The sequence below is a fragment of the Salvelinus alpinus genome, chromosome 15, assembly GCF_045679555.1.
Source record: "Salvelinus alpinus chromosome 15, SLU_Salpinus.1, whole genome shotgun sequence".
Taxonomy (NCBI): domain Eukaryota; kingdom Metazoa; phylum Chordata; class Actinopteri; order Salmoniformes; family Salmonidae; genus Salvelinus; species Salvelinus alpinus.
Genome location: NC_092100.1, coordinates 50,871,770 through 50,891,198, shown reverse-complemented (window position 1 = coordinate 50,891,198; position 19,429 = coordinate 50,871,770). Strand labels below are relative to the sequence as shown.

The 19,429-nt window shown below is 42.5% G+C and overlaps 1 pseudogene; it reads right to left on the bottom strand.

The window, feature by feature from the left end:
- LOC139539341 (ankyrin repeat, SAM and basic leucine zipper domain-containing protein 1-like) overlaps window positions 1–19,429 on the bottom strand; it is a 55,913-nt pseudogene that overhangs the window by 35,924 nt on the left and 560 nt on the right.

Genomic DNA, 19,429 nt, shown 5'->3' with positions numbered 1-19,429 from the left:
AAAACTGTTGGAAAAGCATTCCAGGTGAAGCTGGTTGAGAGAATGCCAAGAGTGTGCAAAGCTGTAATCAAGGCAAAGGGTGGCTACTTTGAAGAATCTAAAATCTAAAATATATTTCGATTTGTTCAATACTTTTTTGGTTACTACATGATTCCATATGTGTTATTTTATAGTTCTGATGTCTTCACAATTATTCTACAATGTAGGAAATAGTCAAAATAAAGAAAAAAGCATGACTGAGCAGGTGTGTCCAAACTTTTGATTGGTACTGTATATTTATACACTCCGGACTCTAACATTGCTCATCCTAATATTTCTTAATTTCATTAATTACTTTTTAAATAAATAAATTGTATTTATAAAGCCCTTTTTACATCAGCAGATGTAAACCGAAACAAAGCCGAAAACCCCAAAAATCAAGCAATGCAGATGTACTGTAGAGGCACAGTGGCTAGGGAAAACTCCCTAGAAAGGCAGGAACCTACAGTAGGAAGAAACCTAGAGAGGAACCAGGCTCAGTGGGGTGGCCAGTCCTTTCTGGCTGTGCCAGGTGGATACTGAGTACATGGCCATTAAGGCCAGATTGTTCTTCAAGATGGGTCAAATAATAATCACAGTGGCTGTAGACGGTGCAACAGGTCAATACCTCAGCAGTAAATGTCAGTTGGCTTTTCATAGCTGAGCATTCAGAGGTCGAGACAGCAGGTGCGGTAGAGAGAGAGTCGGAAACAGCAGGTCCGGGACAAGGTAAGTTGTCCGGTGAAGAGGTCAGGCTTCCATAGCCGCAGGCAGAACAGTTGAAACTGGAGCAGTAGCACGACCAGGTGGACTTGGGACAGCCAGGAGTCATCAGGCCAGGTAGTCCTGAGGCATGATCCTAGGGCTCAGGTCCTCGGGGAGGGGAGGGGAGGGGAGGGAGAGAGCGAGAAATAGAGGGAGCATACTTAAATCACACAGGACACCAGATAAGACAGGATAATTACACCAGATATAACAGACTGACCCTAGCCCCCTGGCACATTTTGAGTTTATTGAGTTTATTTTATTTTTACAGGGACAGTGCACATTAATCAACGTTTCAGTAAAAGTGACAGTTTTAGCCAGCCGGCTAATTTTCAACCGCAGTCCCTGGGCAGGTTATTAAAAACAATTACAATACAGACAAGCAATGAGCACACGAAGAGCAACATAGGACAAGCAATACATAGCATACAGACAGAGCAACATAGGACAAGCAAGACAGCATACAGACAGAGCAACATAGGACAAGCAAGACACAGCATACAGACAGAGAGAGCAACATAGGACAAGCAAGACACAGCATACAGACAGAGCAACATAGGACAAGCAAGACACAGCATACAGACAGAGCAACATAGAACAAAAAGCAACAAGACAAACTCCATAAAAGCAACAAAGTGTTTCCACACCTCACAAGCTACAGACAACAGACAACATGGAAAGCGACAATACACAGCTAGGGATGATGTTCACAAATCTGATTAACCTTTAGCCATGTCTTCATGTTTTATGTGAAAGTGTGATAGGTGGTGCAGTTATGTGTGTCTGATGGCAGTGTGTTCCAGATATTGGAAGCTCTCACAGAGAAAGCGGATTTACTAAAGGTGCTTTTCCTTAAGGGAACTATACAGTCACCTCTCATGGCAGACCTTGTGAATCTGCTGCAATAGGTTTGGGTTTTCTGTTTAACAGAAATACTGAGTGGAGGGGGAGCCAGGCCATTTAGGATCTTGAATGCAAGACATGCGTCGGTGTATTGCACAAGATTTTCCCAACTCAGGCTTTCTGAGGATGTAACAGTGATGATGGCTATTGGGCTTCCTATCAAGCACGTTGAGAGCCTGTTAATAGACAGACTGAATGGGTTTTAATGTTGTACAGCAAGCTTTGTATTTGTATTTATTAGGGATCCCCATTAGCTGCTGCCAAGGCAGCTCTTCCTGGCGTCCAAACATATGAAAGCACTTACATTACATATAAAACAGTACATCATATAACATTATTACACCACTACATATCTACAATACATAATGTTTAAAACCACCATACAACAATATTACATGTGTCTATACATATTTTAAACGGACAGCTCGGGGCATTCAGCATGTCAAAACTTCTTACAAAAACAAGTAGTGATGAAGTCAATCTCTCTTGCACTTTGAGCCATGAGAGATTGACATGCATGTCATTAATGTTAGCTTGCCGTGTGCTTTTAAGCGCCAGCCGTGCTGCTCTGTTCGGAGCCAACTGCAATTTTCCTAAGTCCCTCTTTGTGGCACCTGACCACACAACGGAACAGTAGTCTAGGTGCGACAAAACTAGGGCCTGTAGGACTTGCCTTGTTGATAATGTTGTTAAGAAGGCAGAGCAGCGCTTTATTATGGACAGACTTCGCATCATCTTACCTACTGTTGTATCAATATGTTTTGACCATGACAGTTTACAATCCAGGGTTACTCTAAGCAGTTTAGTCACCTCAACTTGCTCAATTTCCACATTATTCATTATGACATGTAGTTGAGGTTTAGGGATTAGTGAATGATTTGACCCAAACTTATTTCTTGCTACACATTCCGAAACTAACTGCAGCTCTTCGTTAAGTGTTGCAGTCATTTCAGTTGCTGTAGTAGCTGACGTTTATAGTGTTGAGTCTTCCGCATACATAGGCACACTGGCTTTGTACACCACTTTCAGCCAGTGGTATGTCGTTAGTAAAGATTGAAAAAAGTAAGGGGCCTAAACAGCTACCCTGGGGAATTCCTGATTCTACCTGGATTATGTTTGAGAAGCTTCCATTAAAGAACACCTTCTGTGTTCTGTTAGACAAGTAACTCTTTATCCACATTATAGCAGAGGGTGTAAAGCCATAACACCTATGTTTTACCAGCAACAGACTATGATCAATAATGTCAAAAGCTGCACTGAAGTCTGACAGCCCCCACAATCATTATATCATCAATTTCTCTCAGCAAATAATCAGTCATTTGTGTGTTGTGCTTGTTGAGTGTCCTTCCCTATAAGCGTGCTGAAAGTCTGTTGTCAATTTGTTTCCTGTGAAATAGCATTGTATCTGTTCAATCACTATTTTTTTACAGAAGTTTATTAAGGATTGGTAACAGGCTGATTGGTCAGCTATTTGAGCCAGTAAAGGGGGCTTTACTATTCTTGGGTAGCGGAATGACTTTAGCTTCCCTCCAAGCCTGAGGGCACACACTTTCTAGTAGGCTTAAATTGAAGATGTGGCAAATACGAGTGGCAATATCCTCCGCTATTATCCTCAGTAATTTTTTCACACCCGCGGCCCAACGATGGTACTGGACCTGAAATGACTGCCCGTTTTTTGGAGTCTTTTAATGCTAAAATCAGTTCTTTAAAATCAATTTTCAGATGTTCCGAGCTAGCCCTCTTGATGTTGTTTGACCCCACATGGACCACGACAGCGTCAGCTCCCGGCATCTGCCGTAGAACAATCGGAAGCAGCCTTGTGATGTCCTGAACTCGTGCTCCTGGGTAGCACCGGGTTTTTGCCTTGGGAACCGAGATGTTTCTCACCATAGAGCTGCCTATGATGACAGCTTGTGATGTTGAATGGGCCGGTCTCTCAGGCAGCCTTACGTTCTGATGACGGTGGGACCGCTGAAGATCTGAACCCGAGGTAGAAGCCACCGAAGAGGAAGACAGAACAGAGGATGAAGACGCAGGTACCTCTGGATCCGATCTCAGATGGGAAGCCCCTAAGGAAGAAGGCGCCAGAACCTCTGGATCCAGGGCGGAAAAGTCGTTTCTGGTCTGTGTCAGGTCCGGGCTTAACATCTCCAAGGGGACCCCCGTCGCCAGAGGACGCTTTCTTCATCTTCCACGTCGACTGATGTATCTCCATGGCTGGTTGGTTGGGTCGAGATCAGCTCCATTCTCCAGGGAAGGGGGTGACGCCTTCGGGGATGGAACCCTGCTGAGCACCGGCCAGTTCGCTGTGGAGAGCCGACACGGTGGCGAAACTTCCACCAGAACAGAGCGGCGTCCTGCTACTGGGGTGGAAGAAAAATAACAAGTAGGCGGCGTGGATTCCCCAGTAGCTTTTGTTGGTTTGCTACCTGCTTGTTAAGAATAGCCACTTCGCCCCTTTGTCCTCCGCAAGCAAGCAGTTGCTACATTGAAAGTCAGCACGTTTCACATTGTCCCAGAACAAAACAAAGTAAACACAGCTCCTGCAGCGCTGGAAACGTTCAATAACGATCTCTATTTGAGACAGCCGAGCCAGCTCGGCTAGCTGGGCGTCCGTGTCTCTCCCCCTATGCGGAAATCTGGCAGGATCCCGGGTCAGACAGCAGCGCTCACAGCCTCTATGCCCAACAGAACCGCAGGCTCCAAAATAAAATAATATAAAAACAAAATGTCCAAAGAAACACTGTCAACTTGACAAAAACAATAAACCTTTTGTTCAGCTTTCAACAACAAACGTTGCTCTCAGATGACGAGTGTTTTAGTCAGACCAGCCTGACTAAAACACACTCGGCTATTGCAGCATAGACAAGCGTGTATTGTTGTGTATTGTTAGATATTACTGCACTGTTGGAGCTAAGAACACAAGCATTTCGCTACACCCGCAATAACATATGCTAAATATGTGTATGCGACAAATCAAACTTTATTTTATTTTATTTGGGTTGTGGCAGTAAATCTTGGTAACATGGTTCCTGCATTAAACCCTAGTGTGTGTGTACGTGTCTGTATGGGAAGTGTATGTTTGTGTGTTAGAGGGGAAAAGCAAGGGAGGGCAGCTGTTGGTCTGTTCGGGTGTAGAAAGCAGCCAGACTACCGGTTTGTGTCTGCGGTTGCCGGGGGAAAATAAATAAAAGCCGGGTTGGCCCGGTGCTATGACGACAGCGCCACACTCTGTGTACCAGCTTTATCAATCATTCCTGCATTCCTTACCCTCTTTTTTTTCTCTCTTAGCGGAACACAAATTAGGAAGTGACCGCCACTCTCCCATTTAATTGTTTCCCTTCAAAGCCTCCAGCACCAGTCGCCGCCGCAGTGTGTACACACACACACACACACACAGACATAGAAACACACACTCACACACCAACACTAGTGATGCGCGGGTTGACTCATAACCCTTGGTTATAGTGCATTTGGAAAGTATTCAGACCCCTTCACCTTTTCCACATTTTGTTACAGCCCTATTCAATTTTTTTTTTTAAATGTCCATCAATCCCCATAACAAAAAATCAAAAACAGGTTTTCGTTTTTTTTACATTTTTTACAGATACCTTATTTACGTAAGTATTCAGATCCTTTGCTATGACACTAAAAATTGAGCTCAGGTGCATCCTGTTTCCATTGATTATCCTTGAGATATTTCTACAACTTGATTGGAGTCCACCTGTGGTAAATTCAATTAATTGGACATGATTTGGAAAGGCACACACCTGTCTATATAAGGTCCCACAGTTGACAGTGCATGTCAGAGCAAAAACCAAGGCATAAGGTCGAAGGAATTGTCCATAGAACTCAGAGACAGGATTGTGTCGAGGCACAGATCTGGGGAAGGGTACCAAAAGACTTCTGCAGCATTGAAGGTCCCCAAGAACACAGTGGCCTCCATCATTCTTAAATGGAAGAAGTTTGGAACCACCAAGACTCTTTCTAGAGCTGGCCGCCTGGCCAAACTGAGCATTCTGGGGACAAGGGCCTTAATTAGGGACAGAGCTCCAGAGTTCCTCTGTGGCGATGGGAGAACCTTCCAGATAGACAACTATCTCTGCAGCACTCCACCAATCAGGTCTTTATGGTAGAGTGGCGAGACGGAATTTGCCAAAAGGCACATAAATGACTCGCAGACCATTTGAAACGAGATTCTCTGGTCTGATAAAACCAAGATTGAACTCTTTGTCCTAAATGCCAAATGTCACGTCTGGAGGAAACCAGGCACCGCTCAGCACCTGGCCAATACCATCCATACAATGAAGACTGGTGGTGGCAGCATCATGCTGTGGGGATGTTTTTCAGCGGCAGGGACTGGGAGACTAGTCAGGATCGAGGGAAAGATTAAAAGAGCAAAGTACAGAGAGATCCTTGATGAAAACCTGCTCAAGAGCACTCAGGACCTCAGACTGAGGCGAAGGTTCACCTTCCAACAGGACAACAACCCTAAGCACACAGCCAAGACAACGTAGGAGTGGCTTTGGGACAAGTCTCTGAATGTTCTTGAGTGACCCAGCCAGATCCCGGACTTGAACCCAATCGAACATCTCTGGAGAGACCTGAAAATAGCTGTGCAGCAACGCCCCCCATCCAACCTGACAGAGCTTGACAGGATCTGCAGAGAAAAATGGGAGAAACTCCCCAAATACAGGTATGCCAAGCTTGTAGCATCATACCCACGAAGACTTGAGGCTGTAATCGCTGCTAAAGGTGCTTCAACAAAGTATTGAGTAAAGAGTCTGAATACTAATGTCATTTGATATTTCAGTTTTGTATTTTTAATACATTTGCAAATGTTTCTAAAAACCTGGTTTTGCTTTGTCATTATGGGGTATTGTGTGTGCGTATATTGATGAGGAAAAAACACAATTTAACAAGTTTTAGAGTAAGGCTGTAATCTAACAAAAAATGGGAAAAAGCGAAGGGGTCTGAATACTTTCTGAATGCACTGTATATCCGTGGGGCGGGATTAAGTTAATTAAATATTGTGTGAAAAGAGAAAACGATGCATTAAAAATCAATGCGTGTGTAATTCATATCTATAGGCTACGTTGATTTTGTTCGATCCACTGAGGCAAAAAGCACAATGTCATGAAGAGAAAAGCTGCGAAATGGAGGGTTGAAAATAAATAGAATGGAGGGCCAGAACAGTAGTCTAATGTTTAGGAAAGATTTGTTGAAGTGATAAATGAGGATGATAGCATTGCTGGATATGTTACAGTGCCTTGCAAAAGTATTCACCCCCTTGGCGTTTTTTCTATTTTGTTGCATTACAGCTTGTAATTTAAATGGATTTTTATTTGGATTTCATGTAAATGGACCTACACAAAATGGTTCAAATTGGTGAAGTGAAATGAAAAATAGTTTGTTTAAAAAAATATATATATAAAATTATAATTAAAAATAGAAAAGTGGTGCATGCATATCTATTCACCCTCTTTGCTATGAGGCTCCTAAATAAGATCTGGTGCAACCAATCGCCTTCAGAAGTCACGTTACTAGTTAAATAAAGTCCACCTGTGTGCAATCTAAGTGTCACATGATCTGTCACATGATCTCAGTATATATACACACCTGTTCTGAAAGGCCCATGAGTCTGCAACACCACTAAGCAAGGGGCACTACCAAGCAAGCGGCACTATGAACACCAAGGAGCTCTCCAAACAGGTCAGGGACAAAGTTGTGGAGAAGTACAGATCAGGATTGGGTAGTGAAAAAAATCTTAAACTTTGAACATCCCACGGAGCGCCATTAAACCCATTAATAAAAAATTGAAAGAATATAGCACCACAACAAACCTGCCAAGAGAGGGCTGCCCACCAAAACTCACGGACCAGGCAGGGAGAGCATTAACCAGAGAGGCAACAAAGAGACCAAAGATAACCCAGAGGGAGCTGCAAAGCTACACAGCGGAGATTGGAGTATCTGTCCATAGGACCACTTTAAGCCGTACACTCCACAGAGCTGGGCTTTATGGAAGAGTGGCCAGAAAAAAAGCCATTGCTTAAAGAAAAAAATAAGCAAACACGTTTGATGTTCGCCAAGAGGCATGTGGGAGACTCCCCAAACATATGGAAGAAGGTACTCTGGTCAGATGAGACAAAAATTTAGCTTTTTGTACATCAAGGAAAACACTATGTCTGGCACAAACCCAACATCTCTCATCACCCCGAGAATACCATCCCCACAGTGAAGCATGGTGGCGGCAGCATCATGCTGTGGGGATGTTTTTCATCAGCAGGGACTGGGAAACTGGTCAGAATTTAAGGAATGATGGATGGCGATAAATACAGGGAAATTCTTGAGGAAACCTGTTTCAGTCTTCCAGAGATTTGAGACTGGGACGGAGGTTCACCTTCTAGCAGGACAATGACCCTAAGCATACTGTTAAAGCAACGCTTGAGTGGTATAGCGGGAAACATTTAAATGGTTTGGAATGGCCTAGTCAAAGCCCAGACCTCAATCCAATTGAGAATCTGTGGTATGACTTAAAGATTGCTGCACACCAGCGGAACCTATCCAACTTGAATGAGCTGGAGCAGTTTTGCCTTCAAGAATGGGCAAAAATCCCAGTGGTGAGATGTGCCAATCTTATAGAGACATACCCCAAGAGACTTGCAGCTGTAATTGCTGCAAAAGGTGGCTCTACAAAGTACTGACTTGGGGGGGGGGGGGGTGAATAGTTATGCATGCTCAAGTTCTGTTTTTTGTCTTATTTCTTGTTTGCTTCACACAACAACAAAAAATTGTATCTTCAAAGTGGTAGGCATGTTGTGTAAATCAAATGATACAAACCCCCAAAACAATCTATTTTAATTCCAGGTTGTAAAGCAACAAAATAGGAAAAATGCCAAGGGTGGTGAATACCTTCGCAAGCCACTGTATGTGTGATGATTGTGAGGTGCTATACAAATTCGACAGTCACAAGAAGGGGAATTCAAAATGGCACCTCAAGGGAACTGTAGTGTTCAGATGGGTAAATGGAATAGTAGCCTAACTGAAATCTGGACACTGACTGTAGGTCTATAACCTCTGACATAGCTTAATATAATATTAACTCCTACAGAATTAAGCATTTCTTGCAGTAAAATTATACACCAAATGTACATTTTGATTCAGGAACACGAGTGGAGACATATTTCTTTCTTTCAGCATCTTGAGAGAATGAATGAGTGGTTAGGGAATGTCTGTAAATGTGCCGTCTTTATCAGCATCATGAAAGCTGATAGTATTTCAACCACATAAAATAGACATCCAAGCCAAACTGGAATCTTATTAGAAACATGTTGGGTTGTTTTAACAGCTTTTAATTTCCTTAAAACTGCTAAAACTCATTTGGAAATTTTGCATGGAAAATCTTTTCCTTTTTGTTTTTTTATTGCATTTTCTCCCCGGTCCCGAAACATCTACTGTGCGAGAGAAGCAGAGATGAAAGATTAACACAGAGATAAGCTGCATGTATCTAATTATAGACAAGTTGACTAACAAATAGCCTACCAAAATGTTGGAAAAAATAAGCGGAAACAGGCCTATCTAAAAAGGCCTGTCAAACAATTATTCCGTCATCTCTGACTAGGTCTAAAGAGCATTTTCAATATTTGTGGGTTAGGGTTGGGTGCAGGCCTCAGATTTTTAGTTTATCACATATTGTCGGGCGGTTGCGGATCGGTTATTAGTAGGGATGTAACGGTACATTTATCAGGTTTGGCTGCAATAGCCGAATCCACTAATTTGAAGGGGTGTTCCCAAACTTTCGTATATACAGTACCTGTCAAAGGTTTGGACACACCTACTCATTCAAGGGTTTTTCTTTCATTTTACTATTTTCTACATTGTATAATAATAGTGAAGACATCAAAACTATAAAATAACACATATGGAATCATGTAGTAACCAAAAAATTGTTAAACAAATCAAAATACATGGTATATTTGAGATTCTAAAAAGTAGCCACCCTTTGCCTTGATGACAGCTTTGCACACTCTTGGCATTCTCTCAACTAGCTTCATGAGGTAGTCACCTGGAATGCATTTCAATTAACAGGTGTGCATGGTTAATTTGTGGAATTTATTTCCTTCTTAATGCATTTGAGCCAATAATTTGTGTTGTGACAAGGTAGTGGTGGCATACAGAAGATAGACTTGGTCTTTTACCAAATAGGGCTATCTTATGGCAAGAACAGCGCTAATAAGCAAAGAGAAATGACAGTCCATCATTACTTTAAGACATGAAGGTCAGTCAATCTGGAAAATTTCCAGAACTTTGAAAGTTTCTTCAAGTGCAGTCACAAGAACCATCAAGCACTATGATGAAACTGGCTCTCATGAGGACCACTACAGGAAAGGAAGATCCAGAGTTACCTCTGCTGCAGAGGATACGTTCATTTTAGTTACCAGCCACAGAAATTGCAGCCCAAATAAATGCTTCACATAGTTTAAGTAGCAGACACATCTCAACATCAACTGTTCGGAGGAGACCGCGTGAATTAGGCCTTCATGGTCAAATTGCTGCAAAGAAACCACTACTAAAGGACACCAATAATAAGAAGAGACTTGCTTGGGCCACGAAACACGAGCAATGGACATTAGACCGGTGGAAATCTGTCCTTTGGTCTGACGAGTCCAAATTTGAGATTATTGGTTCCAACTGCCGTGTCGTTGTGAGACGCAATGTAGGTGAACGGATGATCTCCGCATGTGTGGTTCCCACCGTGAAGCATGGAGGAGGAGGTGTGATGGTGCTTTGCTGGTGACACTGTCTGTGATTTATTTAGAATTCAAGGCACACAACCAGCATGGCTACCACATCCTTACGCAGCTATACGCCATCCCATCTGGTGGGACTATCATTTGTTTTCAACAGGACAATGACTCAACACACCTTCAGGCTGTGTAAGGGCTATTTGACCAAGAAGGAGAGTGATGTGGTGGTGCATCAGATGACCTGGCCTCCACAATCACCCGACTTCAACCCAATTGAGATGGTTTGGGATGAGTTGGACCTCAGAGTGAAGGAAAAGCGGCCAACAAGTGCTCAGCATATGTGGGAAGTCCTTCAAGACTGTTGGAAAAGCATTCCAGGTGAAGCTGGTTGAGAGAATGCCAAGAGTTTAACACAATTTTGGTTACTACATGATTCCATATATGTTATTTCATAGTTTTGACATCTTCCCTATTATTCTACGATGTAGAAAATAGTAAAAATAAAGAAAAACCTTTCAATGAGTAGGTGTGTCCAAACTTTTGACTGGTACTGTATGGTGTATCACCAATTGTACATTTACCGTTCATTTCTAATCTACAATCTTTGTTTGATTACGGTCTTTTCTGTTAATGCAGTCAATATATTATTATTCTAGTCTTTTACCGTTCTCATTGTCGGAGTGGACACGTTGTTTGTAGAGTGAACAACCTATGCTTGTGAGAAACAAGTTTTGCTTTATTTCCTTCCATTTACGAGTTTAGTCAATTTAGTAAGTGTCTTTTGTTTGGAGAGCTCCTGTCAATGTTGAGCAAGGACAAGCATCTGATTGTACATAGAAGTAGGCCTACAGGCTACCTGGCCTGCGCACAAATGTAGGCATATAAATGTGCCCATTTGGGGATCTGATAGTATTTCTGATTGACTTAAAACACCACCACTAATGAGCTGTGGATCTTCTCGAAGTAATGTTTTTTGCATCCATTTAGAATGACAATAGTTCGTTAATTTATTTGATAAATCTTTCCAGCTCTCTCCCTTTCCATAAATATAATGCTCTGATCCAGTGGAAAATAGGCCTATCCGATTACCTTTTATCTCTTGCGCAAATAGCCTACAGCTGTGTTTGTCCTGATCTCACTGACATTGGCAACTCTGAGGGCCCAGAATATTTTATACAATGGCCAGACCCAAGTTGATTGTTGATACAATGTTTCAAGTTCGTTGGCTTTGTGTACGCTATTTTTACATAGTTGTCAATGGCCATAGAAGTGTCTTTTTCGTTTGTATCATTTTAATTTAGATTTGGATAGAATTTTGATTAACCACATGACACTGATTTTGAGATACAAGAATGTTATTATAAACTAAATTAAACCGTGCATATGAACACCATAACTGGCATAGGTGGTTAGATGGGTAGAAATTGTAAGATAAATTGGCATTCAACCATGAGAAAGGTTGCCGACTCCTCGTGTAGCCTGTTACAGGCAACTTCGGGAGAGTAATGGCAGAATCTGCAAAAGCCAGCAGGAATGAGAGGAGGATGGTCCGGTCAGGTTAAGTTTTTTTCTTCCTGTTTTCTTGATCTCTGGCTCCCTCTTGAGTAATATGTGTCTTATTTAATCAAACCGTGTGCTTGAAGCATCAGACAAGCTCAATACATATCGTTGATTTATTAAAACACATAGGGTGTGTCTATATGTGACCCACCACCTGGATTCGGTCCTACATTTAAAATAGTTTTTTTTACATTAAATAAAAGTATAGACTCAGAGCTAGAAGATGGTATATCATTCACTGCAGTTGAGGGACAATGGGAAAGTCATTCTGCTTTGAAAGTTTATTAACTTGTAATGCCACTTTTGAGAAAAAGGCCCTAGATGTTTTGGTACACCTACTGGAGAGCTCTTCTTTGTCTACAGCCATTCAGCATCATTCACACCCTCTTAAGCCTTAGCCCCACACATCTCTGTAAGGATTCACATGAGGCCATGTGCTAAACAGAGTGAGTAGTGTAGTAAACAACCAAATTTTTCAAGACTAAAAGTGAGAAAAGTAGTAGCCTACAATAAGGAAAATAAACCCAAGTAAAAATACACTTTATGTAGTCCTTAGTTTATATCCTAATCTGACTTTGGTGCAGGTCATGTTGTTCTTCACATTACCGTCTCTGGTGAACACACACTATATAAAATCAAATCTAAGTTTATTTGTCACATGCACAGGATACAGAAGGTGTAAATGGTACTGTGAAATGGTTACTTGCATAAACAATATCAAAAACAGAAAATGTGCAGATATAATTATTAGATGACGCTTACCCAGACACACTTGTCTAAATTGATGGGTCATGTGAAATAAATGCTGTAACCACCCCCCTGCCACATCTAGCTAAGTGGATGGGTCACTATTGTCTAGACATGTATACATATTCATGAAATACATTAGATGGCCATAATCACCCCCCAGACACACCTGGCTAACTTGATGGGTTATGCAATCATCTGGCCAAGTGGAGTCTTGATTAGACATGTAGCTAGCTAACTAGCTAAACAATAAACCGGCATAATCGCAACTCACACTACTACCACCAATACAAGCATTGTCATACCTGTAGTATGAATCTGCAGGTAGCTAAAGCTAACCAACTAGGTTCAATGTTAGCTAGCCAACATCAGGCTATAACTAGCAATGCAAATGAGTTCTGATTGGAATAATATTACTACACAGGTCATACACGTAACATTAGCTAGCAAGCCAGTAAGCTAAAGTTCGCTAGCTAACTAACACTTTAACACTTTAACTTTCAATGAAAATTACTTTCTGACAAAATTAACATATAATATCATATATCAAACATATATCTGAAAATATTGCTAGACTCTTACCAGTATACATGGATGAACGCCTCACAGCAGACTTGAACCATTTAACTCTGTTTTGTTTGTAGCTACATCTTGTTTGGCCAGTGTTGAGTCAAGTCACTCCGGTTCACACTGCAGTGGCCTGTGGAGAAAGTAGCCCATCATAACTTTTTCCAACTGATCTGTCGATAGCGCCTGCTAAATTCAGAGCATCAATGTTGTTGAGAAATGTAGCAAAACTTTTGTAGTTCTCAATGAAAAACGTTATATCTTTCAAAAACACCACAGTAGAATAGACTATCAACTCATACTGAGCAACTCACGTTATACAGGAGCATGCTACATGGCAGACCAATCCAAACTCATCTCCCAGCATGTCCAGCCCAACCATTATCTCAGCCAATCATGGCTAGCGGGAAGGTTCCTGCCTTTTTCCGTGGCTAAACCAACTAAACTTGTAATTAAAAACAAATATTCGTATTTACAGATGGAATTAAGGCACATGAAAGTTCACGTTGTAGAAGGCATTTCTACCAAAATAACAAATGTTGATAAAAATTTTATAAAATGCCTCTCCTGTGAAATAGTGAAGTGCCACATATGGATAGCTTCCTGAAACAGGTCACATACACTACAGTTCAAAAGTTTGAGGTCACTTAGAAATGTCCTTGTTTTTTAAAGAAAAGCTATTTTTTTGTCCATTAAAATAACATAAAATTGATCAGAAATACAGTGTAGACATTGTTAATGTTGGAATATCTACATAGGCGTACAGAGGCCCATTATCAGCAACCATCACTCCTGTGTTCCAATGGCACGTTGTGTTAACTAATCCAAGTTTATCATTTTGAAAGGCTAATTGATCATTAGAAAACCCTTTAGCAATTATTTAGCACAGCTGAAAACTGTTGTCCTGATTAAAGAAGCAATAAAACTGGCCTTCTTAAGACTAGTTGAGTATCTGGAGCGTCAGCATTTGTGGGTTCGATTACAGGCTCAAAATGGCTAGAAACAAAGAACTTTCTTCTGAGACTCGTCAGTCTATTCTTGTTCTGAGAAATTAAGACTATTCCATACGAGAAATTGCCAAGAAATTGAAGATCTCGTATAACGCTGTGTACTACTCCCTTCACAGAACCCAAACTTTTGAACGGTAGTGTATATGGAGAAACATACGTTTTCTATGTAGACCAATCGATTGGTTGAAAGAACAGATGACTTTCGGTCAACCAAGATTTTTTAGGATCGGGGACAGCCCTAATATCGCCACGCTCAACGAGAACAGCCTATGCAGCTGCCAACACCTCAAACATATTGACACATTTACACGGACATAAGCCCAGTATACCGGAGCAAGACAGAAACACAAAGAAACAACAACACAACAGCTCTGCAGTCAAGCAGCACTTGGTAGCTGATTCTGACCAAGCCAAAGAAATTACAAGAGTGATAGGTAGGCTGTTTTATATTTTTTTCAATGCTAGTTATGGATATTAATTATTACGTTTAACATTGGATGTATTAACTACAAAAAGGTAAGACGTGTTTTTAATTCTGGTCCTGCGCTGCACACACAAACTTGTTAGCTAGCTCTGGTCCAACGTTAAGCAACGTCTCAGAAGTTCAAGACATTAAAAGTTCCTCCATAGAAGCTGCTCCTCAGTAACTCTGTGGGCCCAATTCAGATAATGCATGGCATAACTCTCTTGGTTGTGTCGAAGCTAGTCATAACAAGATGCCCAGCACTTCAAGCCAACCTCCTCCACCCCCTCTCGCTCTCTCCCCACCAGCAAAATGTTAGTTGCGGCCTTTACTTGTCTGTCCATCGCATATGTAAACAACTATATAGCTTGCCCGCTCCATAGCGAGCTGCTCTATCCGTACTGGTGAAGTAATTTAATGTCGAGCTAATGTAAAAAAAATATTTCCGAGTTTAAAAAGGAACAGAAAGTAAAGATAGAAACCAGTACTTTATTTTGCAGGTCGGAACAGTGGAACGCAACTTAAAAAAGAATGGTTCTGTTCAGAACAAAATGATTGGAAAATGATTTAGGTTTCAGCACTTGGTGAAAGTGCTTGAGCCACGTCACGAACTTCCCTTTTGCACACATTCAGCAAACAGTTATTACCCGCTCCACTGTGTATAAGCAAACTAATGACTGGGAAAAATACACTTCAACGGCCCTCCAGCTGGCAATTACTAGTGGGAAACTCGTCTATCATCCTGAGCACCCACCACTCCCACATGGTGACGTCACTTACTAAGGAAATGGCCTCTATAACAGCATTTTCAGCAGTTAAATGCAACAACAAAACAATATAAAAATCAATCTATTAAAGTGTTTTTTTAAACTCCATAATTAGTTTACAAGCATGATAGCTGTACTTTTAGTTTATTGTTGACACAGCTTGTTGGCCATTAGCCAATCAGTGTTTCTCAATGAGTTTAAATCACATGAATGCATACCAACTGGTATTTACGACTTCACAACTGGTAAACTCGCACGTTCCATATGGTTACAAACGCAGCATCAGAGTGGAAACTCTGGCCCAACACAACAATCCGGTCACGACGGACAATGCAAGGAACATTGAATGCTGAACATTGTGAGTCCCTCAGCCAGGACCCGCCAGAGTCCCTCAGCCAGGACCCGCCAGAGTCCCTCAGCCAGGACCCGCCAGAGTCCCTCAGCCAGGACCCGCCAGAGTCCCTCAGCCAGGACCCGCCAGAGTCCCTCAGCCAGGACCCGCCAGAGTCCCTCAGCCCGGAGCTGCTGCCCCTTATCCCGGTGCTGCCCCTTATCCCGATGCTGCCCCTTCATTTAGGTGGGTTTAGTTGGAGGGTGGTCATTGGGAGGGGGATACAGAAGCGGGGCGTGACCATGGTGGTGTGGGGACAGCGTCCGAAGCGTGAGCCACCACCGTGGTCAGATGCCCACCCAGACCCTCCCCTAGACTTTGTGCTGGTGCGCCCGGAGTTCGCACCTTAAGGGGGGGGTTATGTCACGTTCCTGACCTATTTCTGTTAGTTTGTTGTATGTGTTAGTTGGTCAGGACGTGAGTTTGGGTGGGCATTCTATGTTGTCTGTTTCTATGTTGGTTTAAGGGTTGCCTGGTATGGCTCTCAATTAGAGGCAGGTGTTTGGCGTTCCTCTAATTGAGAGTCATATTTAGGTAGGTTGTTTCACAGTGTTCGTTGTGGGTGGTTGTCTTCCGTGTCTGTATGTTATTTCGTACCACACGGGACTGTTTAGGTGTGTATGTAGTCTGTTCCTGTTCGTGCGTTCTTCGTGTCTATGTAAGTTCTCATGTTTAGGTCAGTCTACGTCGTTTGTTATTTTGTATCATTTCAAGTGTAGTTCGTGTTCGTTTTTCGTCTTGTCATTAAATTCATTATGTATTCACAACCCGCTGCACCTTGGGATGAAGAGGAGGAGGACAGCCGTTACAGTAACGCACAAACGCAAGCACAGACTGTGACACCCCTCCCTTATCACCCAACCGGGGTAACACTCTCCTCTGTCTATCCATGACTTTGACTCGCTTATCTCTTTTGTCTCCCTTTCCGAGATCCCTGATACAACGATACACCGAAAGATGCATTCAATTTCTCCACCAGAGTGAGAGAGGCAGGAATGATATGGTCGGAGCTGTAAACTGAAAACACACCGGCAGATTAGCAGCATGTTTTTCGACGGTTCCTCTTTAACGTCATAGACTTTAAGTAAAGGCAGATGAAACTAGTGCCAAGGCTTCTAATTGGCTCCTCAGTCTTTGGCCGGGGCACGTGTGGAAATTGAGAGAAGGTGCGAGAGGAGGGGTAATTAACTATGTGTGTGATTCAAGTGCGATACAGTTTTTTCATGGAAAGCAGAAGTGGCCTGTCGGAAAACGGGAGGATTAAGTCTGGACATGCACAGCTTGGATCGTTTTATATCACAGGATTCCTTCATTCGTTTCCTTGTCCATCATTGCTGTTTTGTTGCAATATCCCGCTATCTGTCCTACTTCTGACGGGAAGGTCATTTGAGCCCGTGCCAGCGGCAGTGTTCTCTCTCTCTTTTAAGTCAGTGTCTCTATATAACAGATAGTCTCTTCTCCAAGCAGTCCTGCAGAAGCTGGAAGATATGAAAGTTTCTAGCAGAAATGGGTCAAGTTCTGTCACACAACTGTCTGTGAAACACTGAAAAACCATGACATCAGAAAAAAAATATTGGCCTAGTGCAATGATTTAACGATCACGCCTATTAACTTGCACTGTACTTTTGTTCAACGACAATGCAAAATCATTTCACACCTATAGTGCACCAGGATGTAGTCGACATCAGAGTGCTGATGGGAGCATGGTATTGAATACAAGCTGTAGCCTGCATAATATGACTCGTTGGTCTTGTCTCTGCTGAAGTTAGCGCTGGCTCCTATGTCCAGCAGAAACTTGGCGTTGTCATAGTGAGCCACGTGCACAGCACACATCAGTGGTGTCCGCTCAAAGCCCAGCTTGGTCTCGACATCCAGGCCTGACACAGGAATTAGAAAAGTGAAACCAGGCCAAACAGTTACAGCACTTGGTTATTTAACTGGGTTCAAAGAAGACCCCAAATCAGCAAGGTTGAAAACACTGTCATGTACCGAACATTAGGTTACAATTTTCAGTTAAGGTTGACTCAATAGGGCTGGGATTTGCCAGGGACCTCACGATACGATACTGAGTTGCTGATACGATATGTATTGCAATTGTCACCATTTGATGTGTTTTAAGATTCAATACTGCAATATAATTGCAATTTCATGCTCCAAACATATTGCTCAATATATGTGTGCTGCAGAGACAAGAGAGAGCATTAGAACATTTGTTTTGATCAGTCATGGAAATAAAAGTGCTGAAAACAATATTATAAAAGAAAATGAAGAACAAGTTACTAATAGTTTTGTCGCGGGTACAGGCTGGGATGGGCTACAGGACAATAGGCAAGCAGCTTGGTGAGAAGGCAACAACTGTTGGCGCAATTATTAGAAAATGGAAGAAGTTCAAGATGACGGTCAATCATCCTCGGTCTGGGGCTCCATGCAAGATCTCACCTCGTGGGGCATCAATGATCATGAGGAAGGTGAGGGATCAGCCCAGAACTACACGGCAGGACCTGGTCAATGACCTGAAGAGAGCTGGGACCACAGTCTCAAAGAAAACCATTAGTAACACACTATGCCGTCATGGATTAAAATATTGCAGCGCACGCAAGGTCCCCCTGCTCAAGCCAGGGCATGTCCAGGCCCGTCTGAAGTTTGCCAATGACCATCTGGATGATCCAGAGGAAGAATGGGAGAAGGTCATGTGGTCTGATGAGACAAAAATTGAGCTTTTTGGTCTAAACTCCACTCGACGTGTTTGGAGGAAGAAGAAGGATGAGTACAACCCCAAGAACACCATCCCAACCGTGAAGCATGGAGGTGGAAACATCATTCTTTGGGGATGCTTTTCTACAAAGGGGACAGGACGACTGCACCGTATTGAGGGGAGGATGGATGGGGCCATGTATCGCGAGATCTTGGCCAACAACCTCCTTCCCTCAGTAAGAGCATTGAAGATGGGTCGTGGCTGGGTCTTCCAGCATGACAACGACCCGAAACACACAGCCAGGGAAACTAAGGAGTGGCTCCGTAAGAAGCATCTCAAGGTCCTGGAGTGGCCTAGCCAGTCTCCAGACCTGAACCCAATAGAAAATCTTTGGAGGGCGCTGAAAGTCCGTATTGCCCAGCGACAGCCCCGAAACCTGAAGGATCTGGAGAAGGTCTGTATGGAGGAGTGGGCCAAAATCCCTGCTGCAGTGTGTGCAAACCTGGTCAAGAACTCCAGGAAACGTATGATCTCTGTAATTGCAAACAAAGGTTTCTGTACCAAATATTAAGTTCTGCTTTTCTGATGTATCAAATACTTATGTCATGCAATAAAATGCTAATTAATTACTTAAAAATCATACAATGTGATTTTCTGGATTTTTGTTTTAGATTCCGTCTCTCACAGTTGAAGTGTACCTATGATAAATATTACAGACCTCTACATGCTTTGTAAGTAGGAAAACCTGCAAAATCGGCAGTGTATCAAATACTTGTTCTCCCCACTGTATGTTTAC